The 14,147-nt window shown below is 51.6% G+C and overlaps 25 non-coding genes across 25 annotated transcripts; all 25 read left to right on the top strand.

The window, feature by feature from the left end:
* The first annotated feature begins 89 nt into the window (after positions 1 to 89).
* Positions 90 to 209, top strand: LOC135620544 (5S ribosomal RNA). Its single transcript, XR_010489787.1, has one exon. It is a non-coding gene; the product is annotated as a 5S ribosomal RNA (ribosomal RNA).
* A 484-nt stretch (positions 210 to 693) lies between these two features.
* On the top strand, positions 694 to 812 carry LOC135621392 (5S ribosomal RNA). The gene has a single exon (XR_010490555.1). It is a non-coding gene; the product is annotated as a 5S ribosomal RNA (ribosomal RNA).
* A 297-nt stretch (positions 813 to 1,109) lies between these two features.
* On the top strand, positions 1,110 to 1,228 carry LOC135621708 (5S ribosomal RNA). Its single transcript, XR_010490870.1, has one exon. It is a non-coding gene; the product is annotated as a 5S ribosomal RNA (ribosomal RNA).
* Positions 1,229 to 1,525: 297 nt separating this feature from the next.
* Positions 1,526 to 1,644, top strand: LOC135621577 (5S ribosomal RNA). Its single transcript, XR_010490740.1, has one exon. It is a non-coding gene; the product is annotated as a 5S ribosomal RNA (ribosomal RNA).
* Positions 1,645 to 2,128: 484 nt separating this feature from the next.
* LOC135620749 (5S ribosomal RNA) lies at positions 2,129 to 2,248 on the top strand. Its single transcript, XR_010489984.1, has one exon. It is a non-coding gene; the product is annotated as a 5S ribosomal RNA (ribosomal RNA).
* A 484-nt stretch (positions 2,249 to 2,732) lies between these two features.
* On the top strand, positions 2,733 to 2,851 carry LOC135621390 (5S ribosomal RNA). The gene has a single exon (XR_010490552.1). It is a non-coding gene; the product is annotated as a 5S ribosomal RNA (ribosomal RNA).
* Positions 2,852 to 3,335: 484 nt separating this feature from the next.
* Positions 3,336 to 3,454, top strand: LOC135620688 (5S ribosomal RNA). The gene has a single exon (XR_010489927.1). It is a non-coding gene; the product is annotated as a 5S ribosomal RNA (ribosomal RNA).
* A 484-nt stretch (positions 3,455 to 3,938) lies between these two features.
* On the top strand, positions 3,939 to 4,057 carry LOC135620462 (5S ribosomal RNA). The gene has a single exon (XR_010489702.1). It is a non-coding gene; the product is annotated as a 5S ribosomal RNA (ribosomal RNA).
* A 484-nt stretch (positions 4,058 to 4,541) lies between these two features.
* Positions 4,542 to 4,660, top strand: LOC135620508 (5S ribosomal RNA). Its single transcript, XR_010489751.1, has one exon. It is a non-coding gene; the product is annotated as a 5S ribosomal RNA (ribosomal RNA).
* A 484-nt stretch (positions 4,661 to 5,144) lies between these two features.
* Positions 5,145 to 5,263, top strand: LOC135621389 (5S ribosomal RNA). The gene has a single exon (XR_010490551.1). It is a non-coding gene; the product is annotated as a 5S ribosomal RNA (ribosomal RNA).
* A 460-nt stretch (positions 5,264 to 5,723) lies between these two features.
* LOC135621388 (5S ribosomal RNA) lies at positions 5,724 to 5,842 on the top strand. The gene has a single exon (XR_010490550.1). It is a non-coding gene; the product is annotated as a 5S ribosomal RNA (ribosomal RNA).
* A 486-nt stretch (positions 5,843 to 6,328) lies between these two features.
* LOC135621387 (5S ribosomal RNA) lies at positions 6,329 to 6,447 on the top strand. The gene has a single exon (XR_010490549.1). It is a non-coding gene; the product is annotated as a 5S ribosomal RNA (ribosomal RNA).
* A 297-nt stretch (positions 6,448 to 6,744) lies between these two features.
* On the top strand, positions 6,745 to 6,863 carry LOC135621576 (5S ribosomal RNA). The gene has a single exon (XR_010490739.1). It is a non-coding gene; the product is annotated as a 5S ribosomal RNA (ribosomal RNA).
* Positions 6,864 to 7,347: 484 nt separating this feature from the next.
* Positions 7,348 to 7,467, top strand: LOC135620748 (5S ribosomal RNA). Its single transcript, XR_010489983.1, has one exon. It is a non-coding gene; the product is annotated as a 5S ribosomal RNA (ribosomal RNA).
* Positions 7,468 to 7,951: 484 nt separating this feature from the next.
* On the top strand, positions 7,952 to 8,071 carry LOC135620542 (5S ribosomal RNA). Its single transcript, XR_010489785.1, has one exon. It is a non-coding gene; the product is annotated as a 5S ribosomal RNA (ribosomal RNA).
* A 484-nt stretch (positions 8,072 to 8,555) lies between these two features.
* On the top strand, positions 8,556 to 8,674 carry LOC135621385 (5S ribosomal RNA). The gene has a single exon (XR_010490548.1). It is a non-coding gene; the product is annotated as a 5S ribosomal RNA (ribosomal RNA).
* A 297-nt stretch (positions 8,675 to 8,971) lies between these two features.
* Positions 8,972 to 9,090, top strand: LOC135621707 (5S ribosomal RNA). The gene has a single exon (XR_010490869.1). It is a non-coding gene; the product is annotated as a 5S ribosomal RNA (ribosomal RNA).
* A 484-nt stretch (positions 9,091 to 9,574) lies between these two features.
* Positions 9,575 to 9,693, top strand: LOC135621383 (5S ribosomal RNA). Its single transcript, XR_010490546.1, has one exon. It is a non-coding gene; the product is annotated as a 5S ribosomal RNA (ribosomal RNA).
* A 484-nt stretch (positions 9,694 to 10,177) lies between these two features.
* On the top strand, positions 10,178 to 10,296 carry LOC135621382 (5S ribosomal RNA). The gene has a single exon (XR_010490545.1). It is a non-coding gene; the product is annotated as a 5S ribosomal RNA (ribosomal RNA).
* A 297-nt stretch (positions 10,297 to 10,593) lies between these two features.
* On the top strand, positions 10,594 to 10,712 carry LOC135621706 (5S ribosomal RNA). The gene has a single exon (XR_010490868.1). It is a non-coding gene; the product is annotated as a 5S ribosomal RNA (ribosomal RNA).
* Positions 10,713 to 11,196: 484 nt separating this feature from the next.
* On the top strand, positions 11,197 to 11,315 carry LOC135621381 (5S ribosomal RNA). Its single transcript, XR_010490544.1, has one exon. It is a non-coding gene; the product is annotated as a 5S ribosomal RNA (ribosomal RNA).
* Positions 11,316 to 11,799: 484 nt separating this feature from the next.
* LOC135620541 (5S ribosomal RNA) lies at positions 11,800 to 11,918 on the top strand. The gene has a single exon (XR_010489784.1). It is a non-coding gene; the product is annotated as a 5S ribosomal RNA (ribosomal RNA).
* Positions 11,919 to 12,402: 484 nt separating this feature from the next.
* On the top strand, positions 12,403 to 12,521 carry LOC135620560 (5S ribosomal RNA). Its single transcript, XR_010489803.1, has one exon. It is a non-coding gene; the product is annotated as a 5S ribosomal RNA (ribosomal RNA).
* Positions 12,522 to 13,005: 484 nt separating this feature from the next.
* LOC135620791 (5S ribosomal RNA) lies at positions 13,006 to 13,124 on the top strand. The gene has a single exon (XR_010490024.1). It is a non-coding gene; the product is annotated as a 5S ribosomal RNA (ribosomal RNA).
* Positions 13,125 to 13,608: 484 nt separating this feature from the next.
* On the top strand, positions 13,609 to 13,727 carry LOC135621032 (5S ribosomal RNA). The gene has a single exon (XR_010490258.1). It is a non-coding gene; the product is annotated as a 5S ribosomal RNA (ribosomal RNA).
* Positions 13,728 to 14,147: the final 420 nt, after the last annotated feature.

Below are 14,147 nucleotides of genomic sequence, written 5' to 3'. Positions count from 1 at the left end.
GATCGGCCTCGTGGGCATCGGAGAGATCCGACAATGGCGATTCCGAGATCGTTCGAGAGTACAAAGGCGAGGGACGACGCACACAAAAAGAGTGCGATCATACCAGCACTAAAGCAACCGGATCCCATCAGAACTCCGAAGTTAAGCGTGCTTGGGCGAGAGTAGTACTAGGATGGGTGACCCCCTGGGAAGTCCTCGTGTTGCACTCCTTTTTGCGCCCCGAGCGGCGAAAAGACTTACTTAAAACCCTCTTTCAAGCTTTTCAATTTTTCCAGCATTATGGCCAACAATAAATGTCATTACAATATAGCAGGAGAATAATGAAATCATCATCTAAAAATTTCTTCATAAACATACAATGATCAGACATGGTTCTAGGATGGGTGACCCCCTGTTGCACTCGTTTTTGCGCCCCGAGCGGCCAAAACCTCTCCCGTCGACCTCCGAGGCGATGGTTTTGGGCCTCGGAATTTGCCGTGACCGCTACGCCGTCAGTCTCGCGGGGCTCGGAGAGAGCTTTCCGGAATGGGGCCGCAATAGCGATTCCGAGTTCGTTCGAGAAAGTCCCGATGGTTTCGGCGCGCGCTTGCCGTGTCCGGTACGCGATCGGCCTCGTGGGCATCGGAGAGATCCGACAATGGCGATTCCGAGATCGTTCGAGAGTACAAAGGCGAGGGACGACGCACACAAAAAGAGTGCGATCATACCAGCACTAAAGCACCGGATCCCATCAGAACTCCGAAGTTAAGCGTGCTTGGGCGAGAGTAGTACTAGGATGGGTGACCCCCTGGGAAGTCCTCGTGTTGCACTCCTTTTTGCGCCCCGAGCGGCCAAAAGACTTACTTAAAACCCTCTTTCAAGCTTTTCAATTTTTCCAGCATTATGGCCAACAATAAATGTCATTACAATATAGCTGGAGAATAATGAAATCATCATCTAAAAATTTCTTCATAAACATACAATGATCAGTAAAGGTTCTAGGATGGGTGACCCCCTGTTGCACTCGTTTTTGCGCCCCGAGCGGCCAAAACCTCTCCCGTCGACCTCCGAGGTGATGGTTTTGGGCCATCGTTCGAGAGTACAAAGGCGAGGGACGACGCACACAAAAAGAGTGCGATCATACCAGCACTAAAGCACCGGAACCCATCAGAACTCCGAAGTTAAGCGTGCTTGGGCGAGAGTAGTACTAGGATGGGTGACCCCCTGGGAAGTCCTCGTGTTGCACTCCTTTTTGCGCCCCGAGCGGCCAAAAGACTTACTTAAAACCCTCTTTCAAGCTTTTCAATTTTTCCAGCATTATGGCCAACAATAAATGTCATTACAATATAGCAGGAGAATAATGAAATCATCATCTAAAAATTTCTTCATAAACATACAATGATCAGTAAAGGTTCTAGGATGGGTGACCCCCTGTTGCACTCGTTTTTGCGCCCCGAGCGGCCAAAACCTCTCCCGTCGACCTCCGAGGTGATGGTTTTGGGCCATCGTTCGAGAGTACAAAGGCGAGGGACGACGCACACAAAAAGAGTGCGATCATACCAGCACTAAAGCACCGGATCCCATCAGAACTCCGAAGTTAAGCGTGCTTGGGCGAGAGTAGTACTAAGATGGGTGACCCCCTGGGAAGTCCTCGTGTTGCACTCCTTTTTGCGCCCCGAGCGGCCAAAAGACTTACTTAAAACCCTCTTTCAAACTTATCAATTTTTCCAGCTTTATGGCCAACAATAAATGTCATTACAATATAGCAGGAGAATAATGAAATCATCATCTAAAAATTTCTTCATAAACATACAATGATCAGACATGGTTCTAGGATGGGTGACCCCCTGTTGCACTCATTTTTGCACCCCGAGCGGCCAAAACCTCTCCCGTCGACCTCCGAGGCGATGGTTTTGGGCCTCGGAATTTGCCGTGACCGCTACGCCGTCAGTCTCGCGGGGCTCGGAGAGAGCTTTCCGGAATGGGGCCGCAATAGCGATTCCGAGTTCGTTCCAGAAAGTCCCGATGGTTTCGGCGCGCGCTTGCCGTGTCCGGTACGCGATCGGCCTCGTGGGCATCGGAGAGATCCGACAATGGCGATTCCGAGATCGTTCGAGAGTACAAAGGCGAGGGACGACGCACACAAAAACAGTGCGATCATACCAGCACTAAAGCAACCGGATCCCATCAGAACTCCGAAGTTAAGCGTGCTTGGGCGAGAGTAGTACTAGGATGGGTGACCCCCTGGGAAGTCCTCGTGTTGCACTCCTTTTTGCGCCCCGAGCGGCCAAAAGACTTACTTAAAACCCTCTTTCAAGCTTTTCAATTTTTCCAGCTTTATGGCCAACAATAAATGTCATTACAATATAGCAGGAGAATAATGAAATCATCATCTAAAAATTTCTTCATAAACATACAATGATCAGACATGGTTCTAGGATGGGTGACCCCCTGTTGCACTCGTTTTTGCACCCCGAGCGGCCAAAACCTCTCCCGTCGACCTCCGAGGCGATGGTTTTGGGCCTCGGAATTTGCCGTGACCGCTACGCCGTCAGTCTCGCGGGGCTCGGAGAGAGCTTTCCGGAATGGGGCCGAAATAGCGATTCCGAGTTCGTTCGAGAAAGTCCCGATGGTTTCGGCGCGCGCTTGCCGTGTCCGGTACGCGATCGGCCTCGTGGGCATCGGAGAGATCCGACAATGGCGATTCCGAGATCGTTCGAGAGTACAAAGGCGAGGGACGACGCACACAAAAAGAGTGCGATCATACCAGCACTAAAGCACCGGATCCCATCAGAACTCCGAAGTTAAGCGTGCTTGGGCGAGAGTAGTACTAGGATGGGTGACCCCCTGGGAAGTCCTCGTGTTGCACTCCTTTTTGCGCCCCGAGCGGCCAAAAGACTTACTTAAAACCCTCTTTCAAGCTTTTCAATTTTTCCAGCATTATGGCCAACAATAAATGTCATTACAATATAGTAGGAGAATAATGAAATCATCATCTAAAAATTTCTTCATAAACATACAATGATCAGACATGGTTCTAGGATGGGTGACCCCCTGTTGCACTCGTTTTTGCGCCCCGAGCGGCCAAAACCTCTCCCGTCGACCTCCGAGGCGATGGTTTTGGGCCTCGGAATTTGCCGTGACCGCTACGCCGTCAGTCTCGCGGGGCTCGGAGAGAGCTTTCCGGAATGGGGCCGCAATAGCGATTCCGAGTTCGTTCGAGAAAGTCCCGATGGTTTCGGCGCGCGCTTGCCGTGTCCGGTACGCGATCGGCCTCGTGGGCATCGGAGAGATCCGACAATGGCGATTCCGAGATCGTTCGAGAGTACAAAGGCGAGGGACGACGCACACAAAAAGAGTGCGATCATACCAGCACTAAAGCACCGGATCCCATTAGAACTCCAAAGTTAAGTGTGCTTGGGCGAGAGTTGTACTAGGATGGGTGACCCCCTGGGAAGTCCTCGTGTTGCACTCCTTTTTGCGCCCCGAGCGGCCAAAAGACTTACTTAAAACCCTCTTTCAAGCTTTTCAATTTTTCCAGCATTATGGCCAACAATAAATGTCATTACAATATAGCAGGAGAATAATGAAATCATCATCTAAAAATTTCTTCATAAACATACAATGATCAGACATGGTTCTAGGATGGGTGACCCCTTGTTGCACTCGTTTTTGCGCCCCGAGCGGCCAAAACCTCTCCCGTCGACCTCCGAGGCGATGGTTTTGGGCCTCGGAATTTGCCGTGACCGCTACGCCGTCAGTCTCGCGGGGCTCGGAGAGAGCTTTCCGGAATGGGGCCGCAATAGCGATTCCGAGTTCGTTCGAGAAAGTCCCGATGGTTTCGGCGCGCGCTTGCCGTGTCCGGTACGCGATCGGCCTCGTGGGCATCGGAGAGATCCGACAATGGCGATTCCGAGATCGTTCGAGAGTACAAAGGCGAGGGACGACGCACACAAAAAGAGTGCGATCATACCAGCACTAAAGCACCGGATCCCATCAGAACTCTGAAGTTAAGCGTGCTTGGGCGAGAGTAGTACTAAGATGGGTGACCCCCTGGGAAGTCCTCGTGTTGCACTCCTTTTTGCGCCCCGAGCGGCCAAAAGACTTACTTAAAACCCTCTTTCAAGCTTTTCAATTTTTCCAGCTTTATGGCCAACAATAAATGTCATTACAATATAGCAGGAGAATAATGAAATCATCATCTAAAAATTTCTTCATAAACATATAATGATCAGACATGGTTCTAGGATGGGTAACCCCCTGTTGCACTCGTTTTTGCGCCCCGAGCGGCCAAAACCTCTCCCGTCGACCTCCGAGGCGATGGTTTTGGGCCTCGGAATTTGCCGTGACCGCTACGCCGTCAGTCTCGCGGGGGTCGGAGAGAGCTTTCCGGAATGGGGCCGCAATAGCTATTCCGAGTTCGTTCGAGAAAGTCCCGATGGTTTCGGCGCGCGCTTGCCGTGTCCGGTACGCGATCGGCCTCGTGGGCATCGGAGAGATCCGACAATGGCGATTCCGAGATCGTTCGAGAGTACAAAGGCGAGGGACGACGCACATAAAAAGAGTGCGATCATACCAGCACTAAAGCACCGGATCCCAACAGAACTCCGAAGTTAAGCGTGCTTGGGCGAGAGTAGTACTAGGATGGGTGACCCTCTGGGAAGTCCTCGTGTTGCACTCCTTTTTGCGCCCCGAGCGGCCAAAAGACTTACTTAAAACCCTCTTTCAAGCTTTTCAATTTTTCCAGCATTATGGCCAACAATAAATGTCATTACAATATAGCAGGAGAATAATGAAATCATCATCTAAAAATTTCTTCATAAACATACAATGATCAGACATGGTTCTAGGATGGGTGACCCCCTGTTGCACTCGTTTTTGCGCCCCGAGCGGCCAAAACCTCTCCCGTCGACCTCCGAGGCGATGGTTTTGGGCCTCGGAATTTGCCGTGACCGCTACGCCGTCAGTTTCGCGGGGCTCGGAGAGAGCTTTCCGGAATGGGGCCGCAATAGCGATTCCGAGTTCGTTCGAGAAAGTCCCGATGGTTTCGGCGCGCGCTTGCCGTGTCCGGTACGCGATCGGCCTCGTGGGCATCGGAGAGATCCGACAATGGCGATTCCGAGATCGTTCGAGAGTACAAAGGCGAGGGACGACGCACACAAAAAGAGTGCGATCATACCAGCACTAAAGCACCGGATCCCATCAGAACTCCGAAGTTAAGCGTGCTTGGGCGAGAGTAGTACTAGGATGGGTGACCCCCTGGGAAGTCCTCGTGTTGCACTCCTTTTTGCGCCCCGAGCGGCCAAAAGACTTACTTAAAACCCTCTTTCAAGCTTTTCAATTTTTCCAGCATTATGGCCAACAATAAATGTCATTACAATATAGCAGGAGAATAATGAAATCATCATCTAAAAATTTCTTCGTTCTAGGATGGGTGACCCCCTGTTGCACTCGTTTTTGCGCCCCGAGCGGCCAAAACCTCTCCCGTCGACCTCCAAGGCGATGGTTTTGGGCCTCGGAATTTGCCGTGACCGCTACGCCGTCAGTCTCGCGGGGCTCGGAGAGAGCTTTCCGGAATGGGGCCGAAATAGCGATTCCGAGTTCGTTCGAGAAAGTCCCGATGGTTTCGGCGCGCGCTTGCCGTGTCCGGTACGCGATCGGCCTCGTGGGCATCGGAGAGATCCGACAATGGCGATTCCGAGATCGTTCGAGAGTACAAAGGCGAGGGACGACGCACACAAAAAGAGTGCGATCATACCAGCACTAAAGCACCGGATCCCATCAGAACTCCGAAGTTAAGCGTGCTTGGGCGAGAGTAGTACTAGGATGGGTGACCCCCTGGGAAGTCCTCGTGTTGCACTCCTTTTTGCGCCCCGAGCGGCCAAAAGACTTACTTAAAACCCTCTTTCAAGCTTTTCAATTTTTCCAGCATTATGGCCAACAATAAATGTCATTACAATATAGTAGGAGAATAATGAAATCATCATCTAAAAATTTCTTCATAAACATACAATGATCAGACATGGTTCTAGGATGGGTGACCCCCTGTTGCACTCGTTTTTGCGCCCCGAGCGGCCAAAACCTCTCCCGTCGACCTCCGAGGCGATGGTTTTGGGCCTCGGAATTTGCCGTGACCGCTACGCCGTCAGTCTCGCGGGGCTCGGAGAGAGCTTTCCGGAATGGGGCCGCAATAGCGATTCCGAGTTCGTTCGAGAAAGTCCCGATGGTTTCGGCGCGCGCTTGCCGTGTCCGGTACGCGATCGGCCTCGTGGGCATCGGAGAGAGATCCGACAATGGCGATTCCGAGATCGTTCGAGAGTACAAAGGCGAGGGACGACGCACAAAAAAAGAGTGCGATCATACCAGCACTAAAGCACCGGATCCCATCAGAACTCCGAAGTTAAGCGTGCTTGGGCGAGAGTAGTACTAGGATGGGTGACCCCCTGGGAAGTCCTCGTGTTGCACTCCTTTTTGCGCCACGAGCGGCCAAAAGACTTACTTAAAACCCTCTTTCAAGCTTTTCAATTTTTCCAGCATTATGGCCAACAATAAATGTCATTACAATATAGCAGGAGAATAATGAAATCATCATCTAAAAATTTCTTCATAAACATACAATGATCAGTAAAGGTTCTAGGATGGGTGACCCCCTGTTGCACTCGTTTTTGCGCCCCGAGCGGCCAAAACCTCTCCCGTCGACCTCCGAGGTGATGGTTTTGGGCCATCGTTCGAGAGTACAAAGGCGAGGGACGACGCACACAAAAAGAGTGCGATCATACCAGCACTAAAGCACCGGATCCCATCAGAACTCCGAAGTTAAGCGTGCTTGGGCGAGAGTAGTACTAAGATGGGTGACCCCCTGGGAAGTCCTCGTGTTGCACTCCTTTTTGCGCCCCGAGCGGCCAAAAGACTTACTTAAAACCCTCTTTCAAACTTATCAATTTTTCCAGCTTTATGGCCAACAATAAATGTCATTACAATATAGCAGGAGAATAATGAAATCATCATCTAAAAATTTCTTCATAAACATACAATGATCAGACATGGTTCTAGGATGGGTGACCCCCTGTTGCACTCATTTTTGCACCCCGAGCGGCCAAAACCTCTCCCGTCGACCTCCGAGGCGATGGTTTTGGGCCTCGGAATTTGCCGTGACTGCTACGCCGTCAGTCTCGCGGGGCTCGGAGAGAGCTTTCCGGAATGGGGCCGCAATAGCGATTCCGAGTTCGTTCCAGAAAGTCCCGATGGTTTCGGCGCGCGCTTGCCGTGTCCGGTACGCGATCGGCCTCGTGGGCATCGGAGAGATCCGACAATGGCGATTCCGAGATCGTTCGAGAGTACAAAGGCGAGGGACGACGCACACAAAAACAGTGCGATCATACCAGCACTAAAGCAACCGGATCCCATCAGAACTCCGAAGTTAAGCGTGCTTGGGCGAGAGTAGTACTAGGATGGGTGACCCCCTGGGAAGTCCTCGTGTTGCACTCCTTTTTGCGCCCCGAGCGGCCAAAAGACTTACTTAAAACCCTCTTTCAAGCTTTTCAATTTTTCCAGCTTTATGGCCAACAATAAATGTCATTACAATATAGCAGGAGAATAATGAAATCATCATCTAAAAATTTCTTCATAAACATACAATGATCAGACATGGTTCTAGGATGGGTGACCCCCTGTTGCACTCGTTTTTGCACCCCGAGCGGCCAAAACCTCTCCCGTCGACCTCCGAGGCGATGGTTTTGGGCCTCGGAATTTGCCGTGACCGCTACGCCGTCAGTCTCGCGGGGCTCGAAGAGAGCTTTCCGGAATGGGGCCGCAATAGCGATTCCGAGTTCGTTCGAGAAAGTCCCGATGGTTTCGGCGCGCGCTTGCCGTGTCCGGTACGCGATCGGCCTCGTGGGCATCGGAGAGATCCGACAATGGCGATTCCGAGATCGTTCGAGAGTACAAAGGCGAGGGACGACGCACACAAAAAGAGTGCGATCATACCAGCACTAAAGCAACCGGATCCCATCAGAACTCCGAAGTTAAGCGTGCTTGGGCGAGAGTAGTACTAGGATGGGTGACCCCCTGGGAAGTCCTCGTGTTGCACTCCTTTTTGCGCCCCGAGCGGCGAAAAGACTTACTTAAAACCCTCTTTCAAGCTTTTCAATTTTTCCAGCATTATGGCCAACAATAAATGTCATTACAATATAGCAGGAGAATAATGAAATCATCATCTAAAAATTTCTTCATAAACATACAATGATCAGACATGGTTCTAGGATGGGTGACCCCCTGTTGCACTCGTTTTTGCGCCCCGAGCGGCCAAAACCTCTCCCGTCGACCTCCGAGGCGATGGTTTTGGGCCTCGGAATTTGCCGTGACCGCTACGCCGTCAGTCTCGCGGGGCTCGGAGAGAGCTTTCCGGAATGGGGCCGCAATAGCGATTCCGAGTTCGTTCGAGAAAGTCCCGATGGTTTCGGCGCGCGCTTGCCGTGTCCGGTACGCGATCGGCCTCGTGGGCATCGGAGAGATCCGACAATGGCGATTCCGAGATCGTTCGAGAGTACAAAGGCGAGGGACGACGCACACAAAAAGAGTGCGATCATACCAGCACTAAAGCACCGGATCCCATCAGAACTCCGAAGTTAAGCGTGCTTGGGCGAGAGTAGTACTAGGATGGGTGACCCCCTGGGAAGTCCTCGTGTTGCACTCCTTTTTGCGCCCCGAGCGGCCAAAAGACTTACTTAAAACCCTCTTTCAAGCTTTTCAATTTTTCCAGCATTATGGCCAACAATAAATGTCATTACAATATAGCTGGAGAATAATGAAATCATCATCTAAAAATTTCTTCATAAACATACAATGATCAGTAAAGGTTCTAGGATGGGTGACCCCCTGTTGCACTCGTTTTTGCGCCCCGAGCGGCCAAAACCTCTCCCGTCGACCTCCGAGGTGATGGTTTTGGGCCATCGTTCGAGAGTACAAAGGCGAGGGACGACGCACACAAAAAGAGTGCGATCATACCAGCACTAAAGCACCGGAACCCATCAGAACTCCGAAGTTAAGCGTGCTTGGGCGAGAGTAGTACTAGGATGGGTGACCCCCTGGGAAGTCCTCGTGTTGCACTCCTTTTTGCGCCCCGAGCGGCCAAAAGACTTACTTAAAACCCTCTTTCAAGCTTTTCAATTTTTCCAGCATTATGGCCAACAATAAATGTCATTACAATATAGCAGGACAATAATGAAATCATCATCTAAAAATTTCTTCATAAACATACAATGATCAGACATGGTTCTAGGATGGGTGACCCCCTGTTGCACTCGTTTTTGCGCCCCGAGCGGCCAAAACCTCTCCCGTCGACCTCCGAGGCGATGGTTTTGGGCCTCGGAATTTGCCGTGACCGCTACGCCGTCAGTCTCGCGGGGCTCGGAGAGAGCTTTCCGGAATGGGGCCGCAATAGCGATTCCGAGTTCGTTCGAGAAAGTCCCGATGGTTTCGGCGCGCGCTTGCCGTGTCCGGTACGCGATCGGCCTCGTGGGCATCGGAGAGATCCGACAATGGCGATTCCGAGATCGTTCGAGAGTACAAAGGCGAGGGACGACGCACACAAAAAGAGTGCGATCATACCAGCACTAAAGCACCGGATCCCATCAGAACTCCGAAGTTAAGCGTGCTTGGGCGAGAGTAGTACTAGGATGGGTGACCCCCTGGGAAGTCCTCGTGTTGCACTCCTTTTTGCGCCCCGAGCGGCCAAAAGACTTACTTAAAACCCTCTTTCAAACTTATCAATTTTTCCAGCTTTATGGCCAACAATAAATGTCATTACAATATAGCAGGAGAATAATGAAATCATCATCTAAAAATTTCTTCATAAACATACAATGATCAGACATGGTTCTAGGATGGGTGACCCCCTGTTGCACTCGTTTTTGCACCCCGAGCGGCCAAAACCTCTCCCGTCGACCTCCGAGGCGATGGTTTTGGGCCTCGGAATTTGCCGTGACCGCTACGCCGTCAGTCTCGCGGGGCTCGGAGAGAGCTTTCCGGAATGGGGCCGCAATAGCGATTCCGAGTTCGTTCGAGAAAGTCCCGATGGTTTCGGCGCGCGCTTGCCGTGTCCGGTACGCGATCGGCCTCGTGGGCATCGGAGAGATCCGACAATGGCGATTCCGAGATCGTTCGAGAGTACAAAGGCGAGGGACGACGCACACAAAAAGAGTGCGATCATACCAGCACTAAAGCACCGGATCCCATCAGAACTCCGAAGTTAAGCGTGCTTGGGCGAGAGTAGTACTAGGATGGGTGACCCCCTGGGAAGTCCTCGTGTTGCACTCCTTTTTGCGCCCCGAGCGGCCAAAAGACTTACTTAAAACCCTCTTTCAAGCTTTTCAATTTTTCCAGCATTATGGCCAACAATAAATGTCATTACAATATAGCTGGAGAATAATGAAATCATCATCTAAAAATTTCTTCATAAACATACAATGATCAGTAAAGGTTCTAGGATGGGTGACCCCCTGTTGCACTCGTTTTTGCGCCCCGAGCGGCCAAAACCTCTCCCGTCGACCTCCGAGGTGATGGTTTTGGGCCATCGTTCGAGAGTACAAAGGCGAGGGACGACGCACACAAAAAGAGTGCGATCATACCAGCACTAAAGCACCGGAACCCATCAGAACTCCGAAGTTAAGCGTGCTTGGGCGAGAGTAGTACTAGGATGGGTGACCCCCTGGGAAGTCCTCGTGTTGCACTCCTTTTTGCGCCCCGAGCGGCCAAAAGACTTACTTAAAACCCTCTTTCAAGCTTTTCAATTTTTCCAGCATTATGGCCAACAATAAATGTCATTACAATATAGCAGGACAATAATGAAATCATCATCTAAAAATTTCTTCATAAACATACAATGATCAGACATGGTTCTAGGATGGGTGACCCCCTGTTGCACTCGTTTTTGCGCCCCGAGCGGCCAAAACCTCTCCCGTCGACCTCCGAGGCGATGGTTTTGGGCCTCGGAATTTGCCGTGACCGCTACGCCGTCAGTCTCGCGGGGCTCGGAGAGAGCTTTCCGGAATGGGGCCGCAATAGCGATTCCGAGTTCGTTCGAGAAAGTCCCGATGGTTTCGGCGCGCGCTTGCCGTGTCCGGTACGCGATCGGCCTCGTGGGCATCGGAGAGATCCGACAATGGCGATTCCGAGATCGTTCGAGAGTACAAAGGCGAGGGACGACGCACACAAAAAGAGTGCGATCATACCAGCACTAAAGCACCGGATCCCATCAGAACTCCGAAGTTAAGCGTGCTTGGGCGAGAGTAGTACTAGGATGGGTGACCCCCTGGGAAGTCCTCGTGTTGCACTCCTTTTTGCGCCCCGAGCGGCCAAAAGACTTACTTAAAACCCTCTTTCAAACTTATCAATTTTTCCAGCTTTATGGCCAACAATAAATGTCATTACAATATAGCAGGAGAATAATGAAATCATCATCTAAAAATTTCTTCATAAACATACAATGATCAGACATGGTTCTAGGATGGGTGACCCCCTGTTGCACTCGTTTTTGCACCCCGAGCGGCCAAAACCTCTCCCGTCGACCTCCGAGGCGATGGTTTTGGGCCTCGGAATTTGCCGTGACCGCTACGCCGTCAGTCTCGCGGGGCTCGAAGAGAGCTTTCCGGAATGGGGCCGCAATAGCGATTCCGAGTTCGTTCGAGAAAGTCCCGATGGTTTCGGCGCGCGCTTGCCGTGTCCGGTACGCGATCGGCCTCGTGGGCATCGGAGAGATCCGACAATGGCGATTCCGAGATCGTTCGAGAGTACAAAGGCGAGGGACGACGCACACAAAAAGAGTCCGATCATACCAGCACTAAAGCACCGGATCCCATCAGAACTCCGAAGTTAAGCGTGCTTGGGCGAGAGTAGTACTAGGATGGGTGACCCCCTGGGAAGTCCTCGTGTTGCACTCCTTTTTGCGCCCCGAGCGGCCAAAAGACTTACTTAAAACCCTCTTTCAAGCTTTTCAATTTTTCCAGCATTATGGCCAACAATAAATGTCATTACAATATAGCAGGAGAATAATGAAATCATCATCTAAAAATTTCTTCATAAACATACAATGATCAGACATGGTTCTAGGATGGGTGACCCCCTGTTGCACTCGTTTTTGCGCCCCGAGCGGCCAAAACCTCTCCCGTCGACCTCCGAGGCGATGGTTTTGGGCCTCGGAATTTGCCGTGACCGCTACGCCGTCAGTCTCGCGGGGCTCGGAGAGAGCTTTCCGGAATGGGGCCGCAATAGCGATTCCGAGTTCGTTCGAGAAAGTCCCGATGGTTTCGGGGCGCGCTTGCCGTGTCCGGTACGCGATCGGCCTCGTGGGCATCGGAGAGATCCGACAATGGCGATTCCGAGATCGTTCGAGAGTACAAAGGCGAGGGACGACGCACACAAAAAGAGTGCGATCATACCAGCATTAAAGCACCGGATCCTATCAGAACTCCGAAGTTAAGCGTGCTTGGGCGAGAGTAGTACTAGGATGGGTGACCCCCTGGGAAGTCCTCGTGTTGCACTCCTTTTTGCGCCCCGAGCGGCCAAAAGACTTACTTAAAACCCTCTTTCAAACTTTTCAATTTTTCCAGCATTATGGCCAACAATAAATGTCATTACAATATAGCAGGAGAATAATGAAATCATCATCTAAAAATTTCTTCATAAACATACAATGATCAGACATGGTTCTAGGATGGGTGACCCCCTGTTGCACTCATTTTTACGCCCCGAGCGGCCAAAACCTCTCCCGTCGACCTCCGAGGCGATGGTTTTGGGCCTCGGAATTTGCCGTGACCGCTACGCCGTCAGTCTCGCGGGGCTCGGAGAGAGCTTTCCGGAATGGGGCCACAATAGCGATTCCGAGTTCGTTCGAGAAAGTCCCGATGGTTTCGGCGCGCGCTTGCCGTGTCCGGTACGCGATCGGCCTCGTGGGCATCGGAGAGATCCGACAATGGCGATTCCGAGATCGTTCGAGAGTACAAAGGCGAGGGACGACGCACACAAAAAGATTTCGATCATACCAGCACTAAAGCACCGGATCCCATCAGAACTCCGAAGTTAAGCGTGCTTGGGCGAGAGTAGTACTAGGATGGGTGACCCCCCGGGAAGTCCTCGTGTTGCACTCCTTTTTGCGCCCCGAGCGGCCAAAAGACTTACTTAAAACCCTCTTTCAAGCTTTTCAATTTTTCCAGCATTATGGCCAACAATAAATGTCATTACAATATAGCAGGAGAATAATGAAATCATCATCTAAAAATTTCTTCATAAACATACAATGATCAGACATGGTTCTAGGATGGGTGACCCCCTGTTGCACTCGTTTTTGCGCCCCGAGCGGCCAAAACCTCTCCCGTCGTCCTCCGAGGCGATGGTTTTGGGCCTCGGAATTTGCCGTGACCGCTACGCAGTCAGCCTCGCGGGGCTCGGAGAGAGCTTTCCGTAATGGGGCGGCAATAGCGATTCCGAGTTCGTTCGAGAAAGTCCCGATGGTTTCGGCGCGCGCTTGCCGTGTCCGGTACGCGATCGGCCTCGTGGGCACCGGAGAGATCCGACAATGGCGATTCCGAGATCGTTCGAGAGTACAAAGGCGAGGGACGACGCACACAAAAAGACTGCGATCATACCAGCACTAAAGCACCGGATCCCATTAGAACTTCGAAGTTAAGCGTGGTTGGGCGAGAGTAGTACTTGGATGGGTGACCCCCTGGGAAGTCCTCGTGTTGCACACCTTTTTGCGCCCGAGCGGCCAAAAGACTTACTTAAAACCCTCTTTCAAGCTTTTCAATTTTTCCAGCATTATGGCCAACAATAAATGTCATTACAATATAGCAGGAGAATAATGAAATCATCATCTAAAAATTTCTTCATAAACATACAATGATCAGACATGGTTCTAGGATGGGTGACCCCCTGTTGCACTCGTTTTTGCGCCCCGAGCGGCCAAAACCTCTCCCGTCGACCTCCGAGGCGATGGTTTTGGGCCTCGGAATTTGCCGTGACCGCTACGCAGTCAGTCTCGCGGGGCTCGGAGAGAGCCTTCCGGAATGGGGCCGCAATAGCGATTCCGAGTTCGTTCGAGAAAGTCCCGATGGTTTCGGCGCGCGCTTGCCGTGTCCGGTACGCGATCGGCCTCGTGGGCATCGGAGAGA

This window comes from Musa acuminata, chromosome BXJ2-8, assembly GCF_036884655.1.
Source record: "Musa acuminata AAA Group cultivar baxijiao chromosome BXJ2-8, Cavendish_Baxijiao_AAA, whole genome shotgun sequence".
Lineage (NCBI taxonomy): Eukaryota > Viridiplantae > Streptophyta > Magnoliopsida > Zingiberales > Musaceae > Musa > Musa acuminata.
The sequence above is the reverse complement of the archived record's forward strand: the minus strand, read 5'-3'. Positions and strand labels throughout refer to the sequence as shown.